General features: G+C 46.7%; 1 protein-coding gene across 1 annotated transcript in view; it reads left to right on the forward strand.

The window, feature by feature from the left end:
• sbf2 (SET binding factor 2) overlaps positions 1-24,910 on the forward strand; it is a 344,856-nt gene that overhangs the window by 171,160 nt on the left and 148,786 nt on the right. The gene's annotated exons all lie outside the window — the stretch shown is intronic.

Below are 24,910 nucleotides of genomic sequence, written 5' to 3' on the forward strand. Positions count from 1 at the left end.
ATTCTGGTGCCTTTTGCCAACTACCCTGGCAAAGCAGTTTAGAGATAGGATATTCACCCAAAAACTGGGTGATAATTTTGATTGCCGTCAACTCGCAAAGGCCACCCCCCCCCCCCCCACGTTCAACCCCCTCATAGGTACCTAGCCACGCCCACAACTCACACCACACAAATTCCTCTTTAAACTCTACCAGAGCACAGTTGCATCATTATTGTGGATTTGCCAACGAAGACCAAAGGCTAATCTCACAGTACCTTGCGTGCATACTTTCTTTCAACATACCGTATGTAGGCCCGACGGCAATCAATGCCCTAACTGGGGATCGACTGATAAATGGGATTGCCGATACTGTATACCGACCGGGCCGTTTCACAATCGGTCGATATCGAAATTCGAATATCGGCTGGTGGACATTATCATCCTTTACTGGCTCTAGAGCGGGCGAGAATAGCAGTACCATACTGTACCATACTAGACTAGAGACTAGGCTATTAATGCCTATAATTATTCCTATACAGAGGTATTTTTTAATGCAGCTGGCGCTGGTTTGGTAATTAGCTAAAAGGATGAAGCGGTGTATTTCCGTGTAAAGGTCAAAGCGGGGCTTCAATCAGCCGGTGTAGCGGAGGCCCGGTGGCGCTTCCTCACGCTTTTACTGCCTCGCATCGCAGCTCACGTTTTTTTACTGTTTTACTGCCTCACGTCCGCAGCTCACGTTTTTTACTGTTTTACTGCCTCGCATCGCAGCTTGCCAGAGGATTTAATGATTTTTGAGCAATGTTTGCAGAGCGCAACGTTTATAGAGTGACTTTGGATTCCAGGCATTCTTTTGGCCAAATGATGAGAGGCCAGTGGACCCCACCATCTGCCCGGGCCGCGGGAGGTTAGGGTGGAGCCACGGGGGGTCAGGGCCGCGGGGGGTCTGGCTCGGGCCGCGGGGGGTCTGGGTCGGGCCGCGGGGTCAGGGTCGGGCCGCATGGGGCAGCCGGGCCGGGCCGTGGGGTCAGGGCAGGGCCGGGCCGTGGGGGCAAGCCGGGGGTCACTCCACGTGTCACTCCCTCCCCGTTAAGAGGTCAAGAGGAACGCAGGCGCGGGATATGCACGGATTGGCTAATGTAATGTACTATTTCACCAGGCTATTTATACGTCCATACATCTTCCTGAGGCCCCCCCCGCCTAGGGACTGGGTTTTCTAGGAATAGCGTGTACGCGGCATATAGGGTTTCTGTCCGTCAGTGCCGGGGCGGCGGGGAACACGAGCGCAGGCGCGTGTACAGTAGTCTGCCTGGCGTGTGGAGCTGTTGAAAAGGTGCCAAGGGGGTGCGTTGGTTAGTTTTTGTCCGATTAATCACTTTCACCGGGGGCCTCTCTTGTAAATACAAAAATGTCTTTTTGTTTTGAGTGTCCAGAAGTATGTAGAACCGCATTCCATTCAGATTGCTTATTGTGTCGGGAGCTATCCGATAGCAGGGCCGCGAGCGCGCCGTCTGTCAAGTATTGTTTTTTTTTTCTCCGAGCGAAATGAGATCCTCATGTGTGTTGCTGCGCTTTTCTAGGAACAGACGAACGATATTTGCAGATAAGGAGTTGATTCCAAAGCCCGGACGCGAGGTGAGCTTTTTTTTTCTTCTTTTTCTTTAGTGACACCGCTGAGGGAACACCGAATCCCTTGAAGGATGCCATAAGCCGATACATGTGAGATGCCTGTGCAATTGGCCTTCACATTTGATTACCGCGGAGAACAAACAGACACATCTCGAGCACGTATACCTCCGGGCTACGGTTAGAGTACAGGGGGACTCGTTCGGTTTATTCAGCCGGCTCGCCCCCTCGCACGTCCGCCGATGATCTCCTGGCGTTTGTCCCATGTTAAGACACCGCGGAATGTGTCGGGAGAGGGCGACATGCCGGAGAATGTGGGATGGCCCCGCTCTCTGTAAGAATGTGGTACTGTATGGTCCTGGTTAGAGAGCCAGGGGACAGCTTTCGTTTTAAAAAAAGGACTTTACCGATGCACATCTGGAGGCCAGCAGGTGGTCGGTGCTCTCGTGTTAGCCTCCCTCCCGGGCTTCTGAGGGGAGAGCTGTCCGTGCCGTATAGGGTCTAGTGACTTCGCCGCAGGGGGTGGACTTCCTCTAGACCACATAACAACATAATGTGGACACAATGTACTTTAGGCCATTTTTGGTGGAGGCTTTTCTCCCAACGTGCCTCACGGTAGGAATCATCGAACCCCTTCACCTTGACGGTGTTAGTGCCTTGCTCTACCCATTGAATGGCACAGGGTGACATTCCCAGCCTATTTTGATTCGATTGGTTACTATCGTTAGTAGGGGTGTAACGGTACACAAAAACCACGGTACGGTACGTACCTCGGTTTTGAAGTCAAGGTTCGGTACGGGTTTTCGGTACAGTGGGGGAAAGTTTGGCTTTCCATGTTCCACTCAGGGGTGATGTAGTGTGCAGCAACTACTAATTGTACTTGTAGGGCTGTCAACGAATATTCTATATTAAAATTAATAATCTACTTGTAAAAAAAAAAAAAAAAAAAATATTATTATTATATTAGATTGTGAAAAAAACAGCCCCCGGTAGGCGGTCGTTAGTGGTTAACATGCCGTTGTATTCGTTCGGTACACAGCCATTCGGTACGGTACGGTACACGCTGAAACGGTTCGGTAAAGATACGTGTACCTTTACACCCCTAATCGTTAGTACTACTGCTAACTCTATATAATTGTCGAGACGAATCTGTGAAATAAAAATAACAAAAGAGATAAAAAATAAAGGCCCCCACCTCATGCACTGGTTCTGGCGTGAGATCCTGCGAGGACCTTCTCTCCATGTCTCAGTGTGGTGCGTGAGATCAGATCCTTCTCTCCGTGTCTCAGTGTGGTGCGTGAGATCGGATCCTGAGAGGACCTTCTCTCCGTGTCTGTGTGGTGCGTGAGATCAGATATCTGAGAGGACCTTCTCTCCGTGTCTGTGTGGTGCGTGAGATCGGATCCTGAGAGGACCTTCTCTCCACGTCTCAGTGTGGTGCGTGAGATCGGATCCTGCGAGGACCTTCTCTCCACGTCTCAGTGTGGTGCGTGAGATCGGATCCTGAGAGGACCTTCTCTCCACGTCTCAGTGTGGTGCGTGAGATCAGATATCTGAGAGGACCTTCTCTCCGTGTCTCAGTGTGGTGCGTGAGATCAGATATCTGAGAGGACCTTCTCTCCGTGTCTCAGTGTGGTGCGTGAGATCGGATCCTGAGAGGACCTTCTCTCCACGTCTCAGTGTGGTGCGTGAGATCAGATCCTGAGAGGACCTTCTCTCCACGTCTCAGTGTGGTGCGTGAGATCAGATATCTGAGAGGACCTTCTCTCCGTGTCTCAGTGTGGTGCGTGAGATCAGATATCTGAGAGGACCTTCTCTCCGTGTCTCAGTGTGGTGCGTGAGATCAGATCTCTGAGAGGACCTTCTCTCCGTGTCTCAGTGTGGTGCGTGAGATCAGATATCTGAGAGGACCTTCTCTCCGTGTCTCAGTGTGGTGCGTGAGATCAGATCTCTGAGAGGACCTTCTCTCCGTGTCTCAGTGTGGTGCGTGAGATCAGATATCTGAGAGGACCTTCTCTCCGTGTCTCAGTGTGGTGCGTGAGATCAGATCCTGAGAGGACCTTCTCTCCGTGTCTCAGTGTGGTGCGTGAGATCAGATCTCTGAGAGGACCTTCTCTCAGTGTGGTGCGTGAGATCAGATATCTGAGAGGACCTTCTCTCCGTGTCTCAGTGTGGTGCGTGAGATCAGATCCTGAGAGGACCTTCTCTCCGTGTCTCAGTGTGGTGCGTGAGATCGGATCCTGCGAGGACCTTCTCTCCACGTCTCAGTGTGGTGCGTGAGATCAGATATCTGAGAGGACCTTCTCTCCACGTCTCAGTGTGGTGCGTGAGATCGGATATCTGAGAGGACCTTCTCTCTCCATGTCTCAGTGTGGTGCGTGAGATCAGATATCTGAGAGGACCTTCTCTCCGTGTCTCAGTGTGGTGCGTGAGATCGGATATCTGAGAGGACCTTCTCTCCGTGTCTCAGTGTGGAGCATGAGATCGGATCCTGAGAGGACCTTCTCTCCACGTCTCAGTGTGGTGCATGAGATCAGATATCTGAGAGGACCTTCTCTCAGTGTGGTGCGTGAGATCGGATCCTGAGAGGACCTTCTCTCCATGTCTCAGTGTGGTGCGTGAGATCAGATATTTGAGAGGACCTTCTCTCAGTGTGGTGCGTGAGATCGGATCCTGAGAGGACCTTCTCTCCGTGTCTCAGTGTGGTGCGTGAGTTCGGATCCTGAGAGGACCTTCTCTCCGTGTCTCAGTGTGGTGCGTGAGATCGGATCCTGAGAGGACCTTCTCTCCACGTCTCAGTGTGGTGCGTGAGATCAGATATCTGAGAGGACCTTCTCTCCATGTCTCAGTGTGGTGCATGAGATCGGATCCTGAGAGGACCTTCTCTCCATGTCTCAGTGTGGTGCGTGAGATCAGATATCTGAGAGGACCTTCTCTCTCCATGTCTCAGTGTGGTGCGTGAGATCAGATATCTGAGAGGACCTTCTCTCTCCATGTCTCAGTGTGGTGCGTGAGATCGGATCCTGAGAGGACCTTCTCTCCATGTCTCAGTGTGGTGCGTGAGATCAGATATCTGAGAGGACCTTCTCTCTCCATGTCTCAGTGTGGTACGTGAGATCAGATATCTGAGAGGACCTTCTCTCTCCATGTCTCAGTGTGGTGCGTGAGATCAGATATCTGAGAGGACCTTCTCTCCACGTCTCAGTGTGGTGCGTGAGATCGGATATCTGAGAGGACCTTCTCTCTCCATGTCTCAGTGTGGTGCGTGAGATCAGATATCTGAGAGGACCTTCTCTCAGTGTGGTGCGTGAGATCGGATATCTGAGAGGACCTTCTCTCCGTGTCTCAGTGTGGAGCATGAGATCAGATATCTGAGAGGACCTTCTCTCCGTGTCTCAGTGTGGTGCGTGAGATCGGATCCTGAGAGGACCTTCTCTCCACGTCTCAGTGTGGTGCATGAGATCAGATATCTGAGAGGACCTTCTCTCAGTGTGGTGCGTGAGATCGGATCCTGAGAGGACCTTCTCTCCATGTCTCAGTGTGGTGCGTGAGATCAGATATTTGAGAGGACCTTCTCTCAGTGTGGTGCGTGAGATCGGATCCTGAGAGGACCTTCTCTCCGTGTCTCAGTGTGGTGCGTGAGATCGGATCCTGAGAGGACCTTCTCTCCGTGTCTCAGTGTGGTGCGTGAGATCGGATCCTGAGAGGACCTTCTCTCCACGTCTCAGTGTGGTGCGTGAGATCAGATATCTGAGAGAACCTTCTCTCCATGTCTCAGTGTGGTGCATGAGATCGGATCCTGAGAGGACCTTCTCTCCATGTCTCAGTGTGGTGCGTGAGATCAGATATCTGAGAGGACCTTCTCTCTCCATGTCTCAGTGTGGTGCGTGAGATCAGATATCTGAGAGGACCTTCTCCCTCCATGTCTCAGTGTGGTGCGTGAGATCGGATCCTGAGAGGACCTTCTCTCCATGTCTCAGTGTGGTGCGTGAGATCAGATATCTGAGAGGACCTTCTCTCTCCATGTCTCAGTGTGGTGCGTGAGATCAGATATCTGAGAGGACCTTCTCTCTCCATGTCTCAGTGTGGTGCGTGAGATCAGATATCTGAGAGGACCTTCTCTCCGTGTCTCAGTGTGGTGCGTGAGATCGGATATCTGAGAGGACCTTCTCTGTGTGGAGCGTGAGATCAGATATCTGAGAGGACCTTCTCTCCGTGTCTCAGTGTGGTGCGTGAGATCGGATCCTGAGAGGACCTTCTCTCCACGTCTCAGTGTGGTGCATGAGATCAGATATCTGAGAGGACCTTCTCTCAGTGTGGTGCGTGAGATCGGATCCTGAGAGGACCTTCTCTCCATGTCTCAGTGTGGTGCGTGAGATCAGATCCTGAGAGGACCTTCTCTCCATGTCTCAGTGTGGTTGCTTGTGCCCCCCAGGGTCTTCTTCTGGTCCTTAACCCCCCCCCCCCCCCCCCTCTACGGCTGCCCCAAAGAGGTGCAAAATAATACACGGATCATCTTGCAATACCACTGTATAGGGTTTTATTGGGATCAGGGATTTTCTTTTTTCTTTTGAGGTTGAAGGAGTACTTCTTGTCCTCTAAAGGAGTACTTCTTGTCCTTCTTGTCCTCTAAAGGAGTACTTCTTGTCCTCTAAAGGAGTACTTCTTGTCCTTCTTGTCCTCTAAAGGAGTACTTCTTGTCCTCTAAAGGAGTACTTCTTGTCCTCTAAAGGAGTACTTCTTGTCCTTCTTGTCCTCTAAAGGAGTACTTCTTGTCCTCTAAAGGAGTACTTCTTGTCCTCTAAAGGGGTACTTCTTGTCCTCCAAAGGGGTACTTATTGTGCTCTAAAGGGGTACTTCTTGTCCTCCAAAGGAGTACTTCTTGTCCTCTAAAGGAGTACTTCTTGTCCTCTAAAGGAGTACTTCTTGTCCTCTAAAGGAGTAATTCTTGTCCTCTAAAGGAGTACTTATTGTCCTCCAAAGGAGTACTTCTTGTCCTCTAAAGGGGTACTTCTTGTCCTCTAAAGGAGTACTTATTGTCCTCCAAATGAGTAATTCTTGTCCTCTAAAGGAGTACTTATTGTCCTCCAAAGGAGTACTTCTTGTCCTCTAAAGGAGTACTTCTTGTCCTCTAAAGGAGTACTTCTTGTCCTCTAAAGGAGTACTTCTTGTCCTCTAAAGGAGTAATTCTTGTCCTCTAAAGGAGTACTTATTGTCCTCCAAAGGAGTACTTCTTGTCCTCTAAAGGAGTACTTCTTGTCCTCTAAAGGAGTACTTCTTGTCCTCTAAAGGAGTACTTCTTGTCCTCTAAAGGGGTACTTATTGTCCTCTAAAGGGGTACTTCTTGTCCTCTAAAGGAGTACTTATTGTCCTCCAAAGGAGTACTTCTTGTCCTCTAAAGGAGTACTTCTTGTCCTCTAAAGGGGTACTTCTTGTCCTCTAAAGGGGTACTTCTTGTCCTTTAAAGGAGTACTTCTTGTCCTCTAAAGGAGTACTTCTTGTCCTCTAAAGGAGTACTTTGTGTCCTCTAAAGGAGTACTTTTGTCCTCTAAAGGGGTACTTCTTGTCCTCTAAAGGAGTACTTCTTGTCCTCTAAAGGAGTACTTCTTGTCCTCTAAAGGAGTACTTTGTGTCCTCTAAAGGAGTACTTCTTGTCCTCTAAAGGGGTACTTCTTGTCCTCTAAATGAGTACTTCTTGTCCTCTAAAGGAGTACTTCTTGTCCTCTAAATGAGTACTTCTTGTCCTCTAAATGAGTACTTCTTGTCCTCCAAAGGAGTACTTCTTGTCCTCTAAATGAGTACTTCTTGTCCTCTAAAGGAGTACTTCTTGTCCTCTAAAGGAGTACTTGTCCTCTAAACGAGTACTTCTTGTCCTCTAAAGGGGTACTTCTTGTCCTCTAAAGGGGTACTTCTTGTCCTTTAAAGGAGTACTTCTTGTCCTCTAAAGGAGTACTTCTTGTCCTCTAAAGGAGTACTTCTTGTCCTCTAAAGGAGTACTTCTTGTCCTCTAAAGGAGTACTTCTTGTCCTCTAAAGGAGTACTTCTTGTCCTCTAAATGAGTACTTCTTGTCCTCTAAAGGAGTACTTCTTGTCCTCTAAATGAGTACTTCTTGTCCTCCAAAGGAGTACTTCTTGTCCTCTAAATGAGTACTTCTTGTCCTCTAAAGGAGTACTTGTCCTCTAAACGAGTACTTCTTGTCCTCTAAAGGAGTACTTCTTGTCCTCCAAAGGAGTACTTCTTGTCCTCTAAATGAGTACTTCTTGTCCTCTAAACGAGTACTTCTTGTCCTCTAAAGGAGTACTTATTGTCCTCTAAATGAGTACTTTTGTCCTCTAAAGGAGTACTTCTTGTCTTCTAAAGGGGTACTTATTGTCCTCTAAAGGAGTACTTCTTGTCCTCTAAAGGAGTACTTCTTGTCCTCTAAATGAGTACTTCTTGTCCTCTAAATGAGTACTTTTGTCCTCTAAAGGAGTACTTCTTGTCTTCTAAAGGGGTACTTATTGTCCTCTAAAGGGGTACTTCTTGTCCTCTAAATGAGTACTTTTGTCCTCTAAAGGAGTACTTCTTGTCTTCTAAAGGGGTACTTATTGTCCTCTAAATGAGTACTTCTTGTCCTCTAAATGAGTACTTTTGTCCTCTAAAGGAGTACTTCTTGTCCTCTAAAGGGGTACTTCTTGTCCTCTAAAGGGGTACTTCTTGTCCTCTAAAGGAGTACTTCTTGTCCTCTAAAGGAGTACTTCTTGTCCTCTAAAGGGGTACTTCTTGTCCTCTAAATGAGTACCTCTTGTCCTCTAAAGGGGTATTTCTTGTCCTCTAAAGGGGTACTTCTTGTCCTCTAAAGGGGTACTTCTTGTCCTCTAAAGGGGTACTTCTTGTCCTCTAAAGGGGTACTTCTTGTCCTCCAAAGGAGTACTTCTTGTCCTCTAAAGGAGTACTTCTTGTCCTCTAAAGGGGTATTTCTTGTCCTCTAAAGGGGTACTTCTTGTCCTCTAAAGGGGTACTTCTTGTCCTCTAAAGGGGTACTTCTTGTCCTCTAAAGGGGTACTTCTTGTCCTCCAAAGGGGTACTTCTTGTCCTCTAAAGGGGTACTTCTTGTCCTCTAAAGGGGTACTTCTTGTCCTCTAAAGGAGTACTTCTTGTCCTCTAAATGAGTACTTTGTGTCCTCTAAAGGAGTACTTCTTGTCTTCTAAAGGAGTACTTCTTGTCCTCTAAAGGAGTACTTCTTGTCCTCTAAATGAGTACTTCTTGTCCTCTAAAGGAGTACTTGTCCTCTAAACGAGTACTTCTTGTCCTCTAAAGGAGTACTTCTTGTCCTCCAAAGGAGTACTTTTTGTCCTCTAAACGAGTACTTCTTGTCCTCTAAAGGAGTACTTATTGTCCTCTAAATGAGTACTTTTGTCCTCTAAAGGAGTACTTCTTGTCTTCTAAAGGGGTACTTATTGTCCTCTAAAGGAGTACTTCTTGTCCTCTAAAGGAGTACTTCTTGTCCTCCAAAGGAGTACTTCTTGTCCTCTAAATGAGTACTTTTGTCCTCTAAAGGAGTACTTCTTGTCTTCTAAAGGGGTACTTATTGTCCTCTAAAGGAGTACTTCTTGTCCTCTAAAGGGGTACTTCTTGTCCTCTAAAGGGGTACTTCTTGTCCTACTTGTTCTCTAAATGAGTACTTCTTGTCCTCTAAAGGAGTACTTCTTGTCCTACTTGTCCTCTAAATGAGTACTTTTGTCCTCTAAAGGAGTACTTCTTGTCCTCTAAAGGGGTACTTTTGTCCTCTAAAGGAGTACTTCTTGTCCTCTAAAGGGGTACTTCTTGTCCTCTAAAGGGGTACTTCTTGTCCTCTAAAGGGGTACTTCTTGTCCTCTAAAGGGGTACTTCTTGTCCTCTAAAGGGGTACTTCTTGTCCTCCAAAGGAGTACTTCTTGTCCTCTAAAGGGGTACTTCTTGTCCTCTAAAGGAGTACTTCTTGTCCTCTAAAGGGGTACTTCTTGTCCTCTAAAGGAGTACTTGTCCTCTAAAGGAGTACTTCTTGTCCTCTAAAGGGGTACTTCTTGTCCTCTAAAGGGGTACTTCTTGTCCTCTAAAGGGGTACTTCTTGTCCTCTAAAGGGGTACTTCTTGTCCTCTAAAGGGGTACTTCTTGTCCTCTAAAGGGGTACTTCTTGTCCTCTAAAGGAGTACTTCTTGTCCTCCAAAGGAGTACTTCTTGTCCTCTAAAGGAGTACTTCTTGTCCTCTAAAGGGGTACTTCTTGTCCTCTAAAGGAGTACTTGTCCTCTAAAGGGGTACTTCTTGTCCTCTAAAGGGGTACTTCTTGTCCTCTAAAGGAGTACTTCTTGTCCTCTAAAGGGGTACTTCTTGTCCTCTAAAGGGGTACTTCTTGTCCTCTAAAGGGGTACTTCTTGTCCTCTAAAGGAGTACTTCTTGTCCTCTAAAGGGGTACTTCTTGTCCTCTAAAGGGGTACTTCTTGTCCTCTAAAGGGGTACTTCTTGTCCTCTAAAGGAGTACTTCTTGTCCTTTAAAGGAGTACTTCTTGTCCTCCAAAGGAGTACTTCTTGTCCTCTAAATGAGTACTTTTGTCCTCTAAAGGAGTACTTCTTGTCTTCTAAAGGGGTACTTATTGTCCTCTAAAGGAGTACTTCTTGTCCTCTAAAGGGGTACTTCTTGTCCTCTAAAGGGGTACTTCTTGTCCTACTTGTTCTCTAAATGAGTACTTCTTGTCCTCTAAAGGAGTACTTCTTGTCCTACTTGTCCTCTAAATGAGTACTTTTGTCCTCTAAAGGAGTACTTCTTGTCCTCTAAAGGGGTACTTTTGTCCTCTAAAGGGGTACTTCTTGTCCTCTAAAGGGGTACTTCTTGTCCTCTAAAGGGGTACTTCTTGTCCTCTAAAGGGGTACTTCTTGTCCTCTAAAGGGGTACTTCTTGTCCTCCAAAGGAGTACTTCTTGTCCTCTAAAGGGGTACTTCTTGTCCTCTAAAGGAGTACTTCTTGTCCTCTAAAGGGGTACTTCTTGTCCTCTAAAGGAGTACTTGTCCTCTAAAGGAGTACTTCTTGTCCTCTAAAGGGGTACTTCTTGTCCTCTAGTCCTCTAAAGGGGTACTTCTTGTCCTCTAAAGGGGTACTTCTTGTCCTCTAAAGGGGTACTTCTTGTCCTCTAAAGGGGTACTTCTTGTCCTCTAAAGGGGTACTTCTTGTCCTCTAAAGGAGTACTTCTTGTCCTCCAAAGGAGTACTTCTTGTCCTCTAAAGGAGTACTTCTTGTCCTCTAAAGGGGTACTTCTTGTCCTCTAAAGGAGTACTTGTCCTCTAAAGGGGTACTTCTTGTCCTCTAAAGGGGTACTTCTTGTCCTCTAAAGGAGTACTTCTTGTCCTCTAAAGGGGTACTTCTTGTCCTCTAAAGGGGTACTTCTTGTCCTCTAAAGGGGTACTTCTTGTCCTCTAAAGGGGTACTTCTTGTCCTCTAAAGGGGTACTTCTTGTCCTCTAAAGGGGTACTTCTTGTCCTCTAAAGGGGTACTTCTTGTCCTCTAAAGGAGTACTTCTTGTCCTTTAAAGGGGTACTTCTTGTCCTCTAAAGGGGTACTTCTTGTCCTCCAAAGGAGTACTTCTTGTCCTCTAAAGGGGTACTTCTTGTCCTCTAAAGGGGTACTTCTTGTCCTCTAAAGGGGTACTTCTTGTCCTCTAAAGGGGTACTTCTTGTCCTCTAAAGGGGTACTTCTTGTCCTCTAAAGGAGTACTTCTTGTCCTCTAAAGGGGTACTTCTTGTCCTCTAAAGGGGTACTTCTTGTCCTCTAAAGGGGTACTTCTTGTCCTCTAAAGGAGTACTTCTTGTCCTCTAAATGAGTACTTTGTGTCCTCTAAAGGAGTACTTCTTGTCCTCTAAAGGAGTACTTCTTGTCCTCTAAAGGAGTACTTCTTGTCCTCTAAATGAGTACTTCTTGTTCTCCAAAGGAGTACTTCTTGTCCTCTAAATGAGTACTTCTTGTCCTCTAAAGGAGTACTTGTCCTCTAAACGAGTACTTCTTGTCCTCTAAAGGAGTACTTCTTGTCCTCCAAAGGAGTACTTTTTGTCCTCTAAACGAGTACTTCTTGTCCTCTAAAGGGGTACTTCTTGTCCTCTAAAGGGGTACTTCTTGTCCTCTAAAGGGGTACTTCTTGTCCTCTAAAGGGGTACTTCTTGTCCTCTAAAGGGGTACTTCTTGTCCTCCAAAGGAGTACTTCTTGTCCTCTAAAGGGGTACTTCTTGTCCTCTAAAGGAGTACTTCTTGTCTTCTAAAGGGGTACTTATTGTCCTCTAAAGGAGTACTTCTTGTCCTCTAAAGGGGTACTTCTTGTCCTCTAAAGGAGTACTTCTTGTCCTACTTGTCCTCTAAAGGAGTACTTCTTGTCCTCTAAAGGGGTACTTCTTGTCCTCTAAAGGGGTACTTCTTGTCCTCTAAAGGGGTACTTCTTGTCCTCTAAAGGGGTACTTCTTGTCCTCCAAAGGAGTACTTCTTGTCCTCTAAAGGGGTACTTCTTGTCCTCTAAAGGAGTACTTCTTGTCCTCTAAAGGGGTACTTCTTGTCCTCTAAAGGAGTACTTGTCCTCTAAAGGAGTACTTCTTGTCCTCTAAAGGGGTACTTCTTGTCCTCTAAAGGGGTACTTCTTGTCCTCTAAAGGGGTACTTCTTGTCCTCTAAAGGGGTACTTCTTGTCCTCTAAAGGAGTACTTCTTGTCCTCCAAAGGAGTACTTCTTGTCCTCTAAAGGAGTACTTCTTGTCCTCTAAAGGGGTACTTCTTGTCCTCTAAAGGAGTACTTGTCCTCTAAAGGGGTACTTCTTGTCCTCTAAAGGGGTACTTCTTGTCCTCTAAAGGAGTACTTCTTGTCCTCTAAAGGGGTACTTCTTGTCCTCTAAAGGGGTACTTCTTGTCCTCTAAAGGGGTACTTCTTGTCCTCTAAAGGGGTACTTCTTGTCCTCCAAAGGAGTACTTCTTGTCCTCCAAAGGGGTACTTCTTGTCCTCTAAAGGGGTACTTCTTGTCCTCTAAAGGGGTACTTCTTGTCCTCTAAAGGGGTACTTCTTGTCCTCTAAAGGGGTACTTCTTGTCCTCTAAAGGGGTACTTCTTGTCCTCTAAAGGGGTACTTCTTGTCCTCCAAAGGAGTACTTCTTGTCCTCTAAAGGGGTACTTCTTGTCCTCTAAAGGGGTACTTCTTGTCCTCTAAAGGAGTACTTCTTGTCCTCTAAATGAGTACTTTGTGTCCTCTAAAGGAGTACTTCTTGTCCTCTAAAGGAGTACTTCTTGTCCTCTAAAGGAGTACTTCTTGTCCTCTAAATGAGTACTTCTTGTCCTCCAAAGGAGTACTTCTTGTCCTCTAAATGAGTACTTCTTGTCCTCTAAAGGAGTACTTGTCCTCTAAACGAGTACTTCTTGTCCTCTAAAGGAGTACTTCTTGTCCTCCAAAGGAGTACTTTTTGTCCTCTAAACGAGTACTTCTTGTCCTCTAAAGGAGTACTTATTGTCCTCTAAATGAGTACTTTTGTCCTCTAAAGGAGTACTTCTTGTCTTCTAAAGGGGTACTTATTGTCCTCTAAAGGAGTACTTCTTGTCCTCTAAAGGAGTACTTCTTGTCCTCCAAAGGAGTACTTCTTGTCCTCTAAATGAGTACTTTTGTCCTCTAAAGGAGTACTTCTTGTCTTCTAAAGGGGTACTTATTGTCCTCTAAAGGAGTACTTCTTGTCCTCTAAAGGGGTACTTCTTGTCCTCTAAAGGGGTACTTCTTGTCCTACTTGTTCTCTAAATGAGTACTTCTTGTCCTCTAAAGGAGTACTTCTTGTCCTACTTGTCCTCTAAATGAGTACTTTTGTCCTCTAAAGGAGTACTTCTTGTCCTCTAAAGGGGTACTTCTTGTCCTCTAAAGGGGTACTTCTTGTCCTCTAAAGGGGTACTTCTTGTCCTCTAAAGGAGTACTTGTCCTCTAAAGGAGTACTTCTTGTCCTCTAAAGGGGTACTTCTTGTCCTCTAAAGGGGTACTTCTTGTCCTCTAAAGGGGTACTTCTTGTCCTCTAAAGGAGTACTTCTTGTCCTCTAAAGGGGTACTTCTTGTCCTCTAAAGGGGTACTTCTTGTCCTCTAAAGGAGTACTTCTTGTCCTCCAAAGGAGTACTTCTTGTCCTCTAAAGGGGTACTTCTTGTCCTCTAAAGGAGTACTTGTCCTCTAAAGGAGTACTTCTTGTCCTCTAAAGGGGTACTTCTTGTCCTCTAAAGGGGTACTTCTTGTCCTCTAAAGGGGTACTTCTTGTCCTCTAAAGGAGTACTTCTTGTCCTCTAAAGGAGTACTTCTTGTCCTCTAAAGGGGTACTTCTTGTCCTCTAAAGGGGTACTTCTTGTCCTCTAAAGGAGTACTTCTTGTCCTCTAAAGGAGTACTTGTCCTCTAAAGGGGTACTTCTTGTCCTCTAAAGGGGTACTTCTTGTCCTCTAAAGGAGTACTTCTTGTCCTCTAAAGGGGTACTTCTTGTCCTCTAAAGGGGTACTTCTTGTCCTCTAAAGGGGTACTTCTTGTCCTCTAAAGGAGTACTTCTTGTCCTCTAAAGGGGTACTTCTTGTCCTCTAAAGGGGTACTTCTTGTCCTCTAAAGGGGTACTTCTTGTCCTCTAAAGGAGTACTTCTTGTCCTTTAAAGGAGTACTTCTTGTCCTCCAAAGGAGTACTTCTTGTCCTCTAAATGAGTACTTTTGTCCTCTAAAGGAGTACTTCTTGTCTTCTAAAGGGGTACTTATTGTCCTCTAAAGGAGTACTTCTTGTCCTCTAAAGGGGTACTTCTTGTCCTCTAAAGGGGTACTTCTTGTCCTACTTGTTCTCTAAATGAGTACTTCTTGTCCTCTAAAGGAGTACTTCTTGTCCTACTTGTCCTCTAAATGAGTACTTTTGTCCTCTAAAGGAGTACTTCTTGTCCTCTAAAGGGGTACTTTTGTCCTCTAAAGGGGTACTTCTTGTCCTCTAAAGGGGTACTTCTTGTCCTCTAAAGGGGTACTTCTTGTCCTCTAAAGGGGTACTTCTTGTCCTCTAAAGGGGTACTTCTTGTCCTCCAAAGGAGTACTTCTTGTCCTCTAAAGGGGTACTTCTTGTCCTCTAAAGGAGTACTTCTTGTCCTCTAAAGGGGTACTTCTTGTCCTCTAAAGGAGTACTTGTCCTCTAAAGGAGTACTTCTTGTCCTCTAAAGGGGTACTTCTTGTCCTCTAGTCCTCTAAAGGGGTACTTCTTGTCCTCTAAAGGGGTACTTCTTGTCCTCTAAAGGGGTACTTCTTGTCCTCTAAAGGGGTACTTCTTGTCCTCTAAAGGGGTACTTCTTGTCCTCTAAAGGAGTACTTCTTGTCCTCCAAAGGAGTACTTCTTGTCCTCTAAAGGAGTACTTCTTGTCCTCTAAAGGGGTACTTCTTGTCCTCTAAAGGAGTACTTGTCCTCTAAAGGGGTACTTCTTGTCCTCTAAAGGGGTACTTCTTGTCCTCTAAAGGAGTACTTCTTGTCCTCTAAAGGGGTACTTCTTGTCCTCTAAAGGGGTACTTCTTGTCCTCTAAAGGGGTACTTCTTGTCCTCTAAAGGGGTACTTCTTGTCCTCTAAAGGGGTACTTCTTGTCCTCTAAAGGGGTACTTCTTGTCCTCTAAAGGGGTACTTCTTGTCCTCTAAAGGAGTACTTCTTGTCCTTTAAAGGGGTACTTCTTGTCCTCTAAAGGGGTACTTCTTGTCCTCCAAAGGAGTACTTCTTGTCCTCTAAAGGGGTACTTCTTGTCCTCTAAAGGGGTACTTCTTGTCCTCTAAAGGGGTACTTCTTGTCCTCTAAAGGGGTACTTCTTGTCCTCTAAAGGGGTACTTCTTGTCCTCCAAAGGAGTACTTCTTGTCCTCTAAAGGGGTACTTCTTGTCCTCTAAAGGGGTACTTCTTGTCCTCTAAAGGGGTACTTCTTGTCCTCTAAAGGAGTACTTCTTGTCCTCTAAATGAGTACTTTGTGTCCTCTAAAGGAGTACTTCTTGTCCTCTAAAGGAGTACTTCTTGTCCTCTAAAGGAGTACTTCTTGTCCTCTAAATGAGTACTTCTTGTTCTCCAAAGGAGTACTTCTTGTCCTCTAAATGAGTACTTCTTGTCCTCTAAAGGAGTACTTGTCCTCTAAACGAGTACTTCTTGTCCTCTAAAGGAGTACTTCTTGTCCTCCAAAGGAGTACTTTTTGTCCTCTAAACGAGTACTTCTTGTCCTCTAAAGGGGTACTTCTTGTCCTCTAAAGGGGTACTTCTTGTCCTCTAAAGGGGTACTTCTTGTCCTCTAAAGGGGTACTTCTTGTCCTCTAAAGGGGTACTTCTTGTCCTCCAAAGGAGTACTTCTTGTCCTCTAAAGGGGTACTTCTTGTCCTCTAAAGGAGTACTTCTTGTCTTCTAAAGGGGTACTTATTGTCCTCTAAAGGAGTACTTCTTGTCCTCTAAAGGGGTACTTCTTGTCCTCTAAAGGAGTACTTCTTGTCCTACTTGTCCTCTAAAGGAGTACTTCTTGTCCTCTAAAGGGGTACTTCTTGTCCTCTAAAGGGGTACTTCTTGTCCTCTAAAGGGGTACTTCTTGTCCTCTAAAGGGGTACTTCTTGTCCTCCAAAGGAGTACTTCTTGTCCTCTAAAGGGGTACTTCTTGTCCTCTAAAGGAGTACTTCTTGTCCTCTAAAGGGGTACTTCTTGTCCTCTAAAGGAGTACTTGTCCTCTAAAGGAGTACTTCTTGTCCTCTAAAGGGGTACTTCTTGTCCTCTAAAGGGGTACTTCTTGTCCTCTAAAGGGGTACTTCTTGTCCTCTAAAGGGGTACTTCTTGTCCTCTAAAGGAGTACTTCTTGTCCTCCAAAGGAGTACTTCTTGTCCTCTAAAGGAGTACTTCTTGTCCTCTAAAGGGGTACTTCTTGTCCTCTAAAGGAGTACTTGTCCTCTAAAGGGGTACTTCTTGTCCTCTAAAGGGGTACTTCTTGTCCTCTAAAGGAGTACTTCTTGTCCTCTAAAGGGGTACTTCTTGTCCTCTAAAGGGGTACTTCTTGTCCTCTAAAGGGGTACTTCTTGTCCTCTAAAGGGGTACTTCTTGTCCTCCAAAGGAGTACTTCTTGTCCTCCAAAGGGGTACTTCTTGTCCTCTAAAGGGGTACTTCTTGTCCTCTAAAGGGGTACTTCTTGTCCTCTAAAGGGGTACTTCTTGTCCTCTAAAGGGGTACTTCTTGTCCTCTAAAGGGGTACTTCTTGTCCTCTAAAGGGGTACTTCTTGTCCTCCAAAGGAGTACTTCTTGTCCTCTAAAGGGGTACTTCTTGTCCTCTAAAGGGGTACTTCTTGTCCTCTAAAGGAGTACTTCTTGTCCTCTAAATGAGTACTTTGTGTCCTCTAAAGGAGTACTTCTTGTCCTCTAAAGGAGTACTTCTTGTCCTCTAAAGGAGTACTTCTTGTCCTCTAAATGAGTACTTCTTGTCCTCCAAAGGAGTACTTCTTGTCCTCTAAATGAGTACTTCTTGTCCTCTAAAGGAGTACTTGTCCTCTAAACGAGTACTTCTTGTCCTCTAAAGGAGTACTTCTTGTCCTCCAAAGGAGTACTTTTTGTCCTCTAAACGAGTACTTCTTGTCCTCTAAAGGAGTACTTATTGTCCTCTAAATGAGTACTTTTGTCCTCTAAAGGAGTACTTCTTGTCTTCTAAAGGGGTACTTATTGTCCTCTAAAGGAGTACTTCTTGTCCTCTAAAGGAGTACTTCTTGTCCTCCAAAGGAGTACTTCTTGTCCTCTAAATGAGTACTTTTGTCCTCTAAAGGAGTACTTCTTGTCTTCTAAAGGGGTACTTATTGTCCTCTAAAGGAGTACTTCTTGTCCTCTAAAGGGGTACTTCTTGTCCTCTAAAGGGGTACTTCTTGTCCTACTTGTTCTCTAAATGAGTACTTCTTGTCCTCTAAAGGAGTACTTCTTGTCCTACTTGTCCTCTAAATGAGTACTTTTGTCCTCTAAAGGAGTACTTCTTGTCCTCTAAAGGGGTACTTCTTGTCCTCTAAAGGGGTACTTCTTGTCCTCTAAAGGGGTACTTCTTGTCCTCTAAAGGAGTACTTGTCCTCTAAAGGAGTACTTCTTGTCCTCTAAAGGGGTACTTCTTGTCCTCTAAAGGGGTACTTCTTGTCCTCTAAAGGGGTACTTCTTGTCCTCTAAAGGAGTACTTCTTGTCCTCTAAAGGGGTACTTCTTGTCCTCTAAAGGGGTACTTCTTGTCCTCTAAAGGAGTACTTCTTGTCCTCCAAAGGAGTACTTCTTGTCCTCTAAAGGGGTACTTCTTGTCCTCTAAAGGAGTACTTGTCCTCTAAAGGAGTACTTCTTGTCCTCTAAAGGGGTACTTCTTGTCCTCTAAAGGGGTACTTCTTGTCCTCTAAAGGGGTACTTCTTGTCCTCTAAAGGAGTACTTCTTGTCCTCTAAAGGAGTACTTCTTGTCCTCTAAAGGGGTACTTCTTGTCCTCTAAAGGGGTACTTCTTGTCCTCTAAAGGAGTACTTCTTGTCCTCCAAAGGAGTACTTCTTGTCCTCTAAAGGAGTACTTCTTGTCCTCTAAAGGGGTACTTCTTGTCCTCTAAAGGAGTACTTGTCCTCTAAGGGGGTACTTCTTGTCCTCTAAAGGGGTACTTCTTGTCCTCTAAAGGAGTACTTCTTGTCCTCTAAAGGGGTACTTCTTGTCCTCTAAAGGGGTACTTCTTGTCCTCTAAAGGGGTACTTCTTGTCCTCTAAAGGAGTACTTCTTGTCCTCTAAAGGGGTACTTCTTGTCCTCTAAAGGGGTACTTCTTGTCCTCTAAAGGGGTACTTCTTGTCCTCTAAATGAGTACTTCTTATCCTCTAAAGGGGTACTTCTTGTCCTCTAAAGGGGTACTTCTTGTCCTCTAAAGGGGTACTTCTTGTCCTCTAAAGGGGTACTTCTTGTCCTCTAAAGGGGTACTTCTTGTCCTCTAAAGGGGTACTTCTTGTCCTCTAAAGGGGTACTTCTTGTCCTCCAAAGGAGTACTTCTTGTCCTCTAAAGGGGTACTTCTTGTCCTCTAAAGGGGTACTTCTTGTCCTCTAAAGGGGTACTTCTTGTCCTCTAAAGGGGTACTTCTTGTCCTCCAAAGGGGTACTTATTGTCCTCTAAAGGGGTACTTCTTGTCTTACTTATTGTCCTCCAAAGGGGTACTTTATATCCTCCAGTTTCCCAGAAATGCTGTGTTAGCTTCAGTAGCATTCATCATTGAAACCCAGGGGCACAACTAGCTGCCAGTGTTATGCTAGTATAACCCCTTTGGTTTCTGGGAAAGTGAAGGACATTATATACAGTATGTGTAAACCTTTTCCTCCAGTGAGACCAGTGTCCAGTGAAGGAAGATAATCCAAAATGTCAAAGTACTCATTTAAGGTTGCGTGTAAAGGTCATGAAATGGCAAAAATGACAATGACGCACAAGTACTGTGAGCGCGAGCGGACAGAGCCATCTGGGTAAGGTCGGCTACATGCACATACTGTGAACATTTATTAGCTTACATTTCATTCCTGCCGTGAATGGAACAAGATGCTTTACCAGAATCTCCCTCTCCTCTGCGTGCAGTATGTCCTTCAACTTTGGAAGCGCCGTCTTGACAGCGGACATGACCCGTTAACTATTAACTGGGACATCTTCTGTTTATGGACCGTACCGTTACACCTGATAATTTGCCACATCTGGCAATACAGATGTGACTGGTGTTTGGGTGGGGGGGTTTGGACATTTACCGGGGCCAGTTTTGAATTGCGGCCACCCGTAGGTGCTTTTTTAGAGTGGTTTTGAAGGTGGGTAGGGATTCACATTATTTTACGGCTGTGGGTAGGGCATTCCACATTGTTGTGGCATAATTGCGAAACGTGTTTAGTCCCTTGTTTGGGCCAAATCTGGGTTGAACATGATTTGTGGAAGTCCCTCTGGGTGGTTGTGGTATTCACTGACCTTTGGGAAGTATTTCGACATGTACATGGGTACCCTTTAGTGGTGTAGTGCATCTTGTAGACCAGGCCCATTTCCAATCTCAAGTTTAATAATAATAATAATAATAATAATAATAATAATAATAATAATAATAATAATAATAATAATAATAATAGATACAATTTATATAGCGCCTTACTAGAACCCAAGGTCGCTTCACAATCAGGACAAAAAATAGGGCTAGGGAAATAGGGGGGGGGTGGGAGGGGGATGAGGGAAGGTAAGGGATAATGGACCTAATCTAATCTAAATTAACTGATGGGGAAAATCCTTGGTGAAGAGGTGTGTTTTTAGTGCAGATTTGAAGGTGTCCAGGGTTGGGGCGTTGCGGATTTCGGGGGGGGAGAGAGTTCCAGAGGGTAGGGGACGCCACGCTGAAGGCTCTGTCCCCAAAAGTCTGCAACCTGGTGCGAGGGATGGAGAGGAGACCTAGATCAGAGGATCGTAGGTTCCGGGATGGAGTGTGCTGGTGGAGGAGATCAGACAGGTATCGGGGGTGAGGGCATGGAGGGACTTGTAGGTGAGGAGCAGGAGTTTGAAGGTGATGCAGAACTTGACTGGGAGCCAGTGGAGGTGGATGAGGGTGGGGGTGATGTGCTGCCAGGGCTTGGTGTGAGTGAGAACCCTGGCAGCTGAGTTCTGAACATACTGGAGCCTGTCCAGGGCTTTGCTGGGTACCCCGAACAGGACTCCATTACAGTAGTCCAACCGGGAGGTGATGAATGAGTTGATCAGAGTCTCAGCCACAGAGTCTGAGAGTGAGGGTCGGAGACGGGAGATGTTTCTGAGGTGGTAGAAGGCAGACTTGGTGACGGATTTGATGTGGGAGTGAAATGAAAGTGTGGAGTCAAGGGTGACGCCCAGGTTACGGACTTCGAGAGACGGGGAGATGGAACAGCCGTCAACGTGGAGGAGGAGATCTCCAACCTTCCCAAGCAGTGCCTTGGGGGCCACAACCATGAGCGCTGTCTTTTTGCTGTTGAGTTTCAGTAGTTTGGTTGACATCCAGGTTTCAAGTTTCAAGTTTGTTTATTATTTGTCACATATAAAATAAAGTACTTTACGGTGAAATGCTTGGTTCTTTATGAGCCCCCTTTTCATACAGTAAAAAAGTAAGTAAAAGAGGAATATACAATACAATATACAATCTCTAAAGTACAACCTGTAAGTGTAAGTACAATCTAAGTACAATGAGTAAAAATGCTGACAATGAAGTACAACACTTTAAGGTAAGGTGCAAATGCAAAGAGGTATGAATGTAGTGCAAATCTCTTTAATAGATAGATAAATCTCCCACCCCTTTTAGCTAATTGGCATGAACACACACACACACACCTTCACACACACACACGCACACACACACACACACACACACACACACACACACACACACACACACACACACACACACACACACACACACACACACACACACACACACACACACACACACACACACACACACACACACCTTCACACACGTGGCCTCCATGCTGAACGTCAGCCTCTCATGGCTCCAGCTGCTTCGCTAGAGGAGACATTTTTGTGGACCGACCGACCAAACCGACCTAAACAGCTACTGGTCGCTGCTAAAAGAGCAGGAATTTCACACATGGATATGGTATTATTTACAATGAGGTGCGGTTGCAGCCAAAATATTAGATAAGACATAACTCGCATTTCTCTATCATTTCCTTTTATTATTCATTCCAAGTTCTATGTCTCGGCCCCCCGAGTGGATTTGTCTTCGATGAGCTGTTAAAGGAATAAAAATAGCAGGTTTCCTGGACAGGACATGTGATTACTCTGATTTTCCACCTTTATCCACTCCTTTCAACGGGCCAGCGATGTCAAAACCCAAGAGACATGCATGCATCACTGCCAATAACTAGGTACAATGTGTTTGTGTTTGCATGTGGAGAGAGAGAGAGAGGGAGAGAGAGGGAGAGGGAGGGAGAGAGAAAGAAAGAAAGAAAGAGGGAGGGGAAGGAGAGAGAGAGGGGGGGTGGGATGGGGAGAGAAAGAGGGAGAGAGGGAGGAGGAGAGAGAGGGAGGGAGAGAGGGAGGGGGAGAGCCAATGTGACTTATGTCCAAAGTGCTGCGTGTTCTTACAATGACCGCATGATAGCATGATGCCTCATTAGGGTGTCAGGCACGCTGTCTATCTCACATTCCTAATGACATCGTCGTCATGGGGGCAATTACAACTTTCATGGCTCAGGCTAGAAGGGTTGGAGCGGCTGAATGGGACGTTTTGTTTTCTGCAAGTGATCAGCATTAGCCAGTCAGTGGTTTGCAGGAGAGTGGCCACAAGAAGTAGTATGTACTACAACAGACAGACGTGTCTGTACATAATAGGGCTGTCCCCGACTAAGGATTTGTATAGTCGGACTTGTAGTCGCCCAAATTAGCCGATTAGTCGACTATAAAAAAAATAAAAAAGGTATAATTATTATTATTATTATTATTATCTTTTTTTTTATCATTCCATTTGGGCTGTGGGGGGTGCTTAATGTCTGAAGGTGTCGACGGAAGGCTTCTTGTTCTCTGCGAAAGCATGCAATTGGTCCACTGATGGATACATCTTGATATTTGTCTAGTCTAGTGTGTTCATTAGATGGGTGAAATCCTCTTTCAGTGCCGATGTGCCTGTTTTCTTAGGCAGTTAGCCTCTGGTATGCGTGCCATTAGCGTTAGCCACGCTTCTAGGCCTCTTTTCTTTTTTTGCATTCGACTAAGAGGTTGGCAGTCGACTACGGCTCCTTTCGATCGATTAGTCGACTATTCGACTAATAGGGGTCAGCCCTAGTACATAATAAGGTAAAGGAGAGGAGATTTGAATGAGGTGGTACTGTACTATTTTTATATTCATATTTTTCATAAAATATATACATATATATATATATATATCACTTTGAGCGTGTTGATGCACTCTCTGATACTCTCTGGTGTGTCGGGGCGAGCGTTCCTGCGGTGTCCTTCCACAGGTGGGCCAAGAATTCTCCCAATGAAGATTCGATTTGTCTCGTCGACGCCAAAGTTGGTAGGCCGCCTTCATCCGTCACATCAAAATGAAAGGGGGCGCCAAAAAAAAAAACGCTGATTTATTTTGCACGTAATCTCACACACACATCCAAAAACTCTAAACGGTTTTGCACACGTCAATTCAGTTTGACGTTTATTGAGAGTAAATGAGAGTTTGGTTAAGGCCACCAGTGATGTCATCGGGGATATTGAATCCTTGTGTTGCGTTAATTACAGCTCAGTTCCTAAGACCATTGCTATTTTTTCCACCCACGTCATTTCACTGTGCTGTAATCGTTTAATCTCTTTGTCTGTGTTTTGTTAATCATGGTTATTAATAACCGTCATTAAGATGTGTTAGTTGATCTGGGATTTATTTGTGTGTGTCTCTACTGGTAAGTACCACAGCTGTTTGGAAGGTTTGTAGTGGATGTTGCGCAAGGCGTGTGTGAGCGGAGGCGTGTAGTGAGCGGAGGCGTGTAGTGAGCGAGGCGTGTAGTGAGCGAGGCGTGTAGTGAGCGAGGAGGCGTGTAGTGGCGTGTAGTGAGCGAGGCGTGTAGTGAGCGAGGAGGCGTGTAGTGGCGTGTAGTGAGCGAGGCGTGTAGTGAGCGAGGAGGCGTGTAGTGGCGTGTAGTGAGCGAAGCGTGTAGTGAGCGAGGCGTGTAGTGGCGTGTAGTGAGCGAGGCGTGTAGTGAGCGAGGCGTGTAGTGAGTGAGGCATGTTGTGAGCGAGGCGTGTAGTGAGCGAGGCGTGTAGTGAGCGAGGCGTGTAGTGAGCGAGGAGGCGTGTAGTGAGCGGAGGCGTGTAGTGAGCGAGGAGGCGTGTAGTGAGCGAGGAGGCGTGTAGTGAGCGAGGAGGCGTGTAGTGAGCGAGGAGGCGTGTAGTGAGCGAGGAGGCGTGTAGTGAGCGAGGAGGCGTGTAGTGAGCGAGGAGGCGTGTAGTGAGCGAGGAGGCGTGTAGTGAGCGAGGAGGCGTGTAGTGAGCGAGGAGGCGTGTAGTGAGTGAGGCGTGTAGTGAGCGAGGCGTGTAGTGAGCGAGGCGTGTAGTGAGCGAGGAGGCGTGTAGTGAGCGAGGCGTGTAGTGAGCGAGGAGGCGTGTAGTGAGCGAGGAGGCGTGTAGTGAGCGAGGAGGCGTGTAGTGAGCGAGGCGTGTAGTGAGCGAGGAGGCGTGTAGTGAGCGAGGCGTGTAGTGAGCGAGGAGGCGTGTAGTGAGCGAGGAGGCGTGTAGTGAGCGAGGCGTGTAGTGAGCGAGGAGGCGTGTAGTGAGCGAGGCGTGTAGTGAGCGAGGAGGCGTGTAGTGAGCGAGGCGTGTAGTGAGCGAGGCGTGTAGTGAGCGAGGAGGCGTGTAGTGAGCGAGGAGGCGTGTAGTGAGCGAGGAGGCGTGTAGTGAGCGAGGCGTGTAGTGAGCGAGGAGGCGTGTAGTGAGCGAGGCGTGTAGTGAGCGAGGAGGCGTGTAGTGAGCGAGGCGTGTAGTGAGCGAGGCGTGTAGTGAGCGAGGAGGCGTGTAGTGAGCGAGGAGGCGTGTAGTGAGCGAGGCGTGTAGTGAGCGAGGAGGCGTGTAGTGAGCGAGGAGGCGTGTAGTGAGCGAGGAGGCGTGTAGTGAGCGAGGCGTGTAGTGAGCGAGGAGGCGTGTAGTGAGCGAGGCGTGTAGTGAGCGAGGAGGCGTGTAGTGAGCGAGGAGGCGTGTAGTGAGCGAGGAGGCGTGTAGTGAGCGAGGCGTGTAGTGAGCGAGGAGGCGTGTAGTGAGCGAGGCGTGTAGTGAGCGAGGAGGCGTGTAGTGAGCGAGGAGGCGTGTAGTGAGCGAGGCGTGTAGTGAGCGAGGAGGCGTGTAGTGAGCGAGGCGTGTAGTGAGCGAGGAGGCGTGTAGTGAGCGAGGCGTGTAGTGAGCGAGGCGTGTAGTGAGCGAGGAGGCGTGTAGTGAGCGAGGAGGCGTGTAGTGAGCGAGGAGGCGTGTAGTGAGCGAGGAGGCGTGTAGTGAGCGAGGAGGCGTGTAGTGAGCGAGGAGGCGTGTAGTGAGCGAGGAGGCGTGTAGTGAGCGAGGCGTGTAGTGAGTGAGGAGGCGTGTAGTGAGCGAGGCGTGTAGTGAGCGAGGAGGCGTGTAGTGAGCGAGGCGTGTAGTGAGCGAGGAGGCGTGTAGTGAGCGAGGAGGCGTGTAGTGAGCGAGGAGGCGTGTAGTGAGCGAGGCGTGTAGTGAGCGAGGAGGCGTGTAGTGAGCGAGGCGTGTAGTGAGCGAGGAGGCGTGTAGTGAGCGAGGAGGCGTGTAGTGAGCGAGGCGTGTAGTGAG

Source organism: Notolepis coatsorum (genome assembly GCF_963971535.1).
Source record: "Notolepis coatsorum genome assembly, chromosome: 2".
NCBI classification, from domain to species: domain Eukaryota; kingdom Metazoa; phylum Chordata; class Actinopteri; order Aulopiformes; family Paralepididae; genus Notolepis; species Notolepis coatsorum.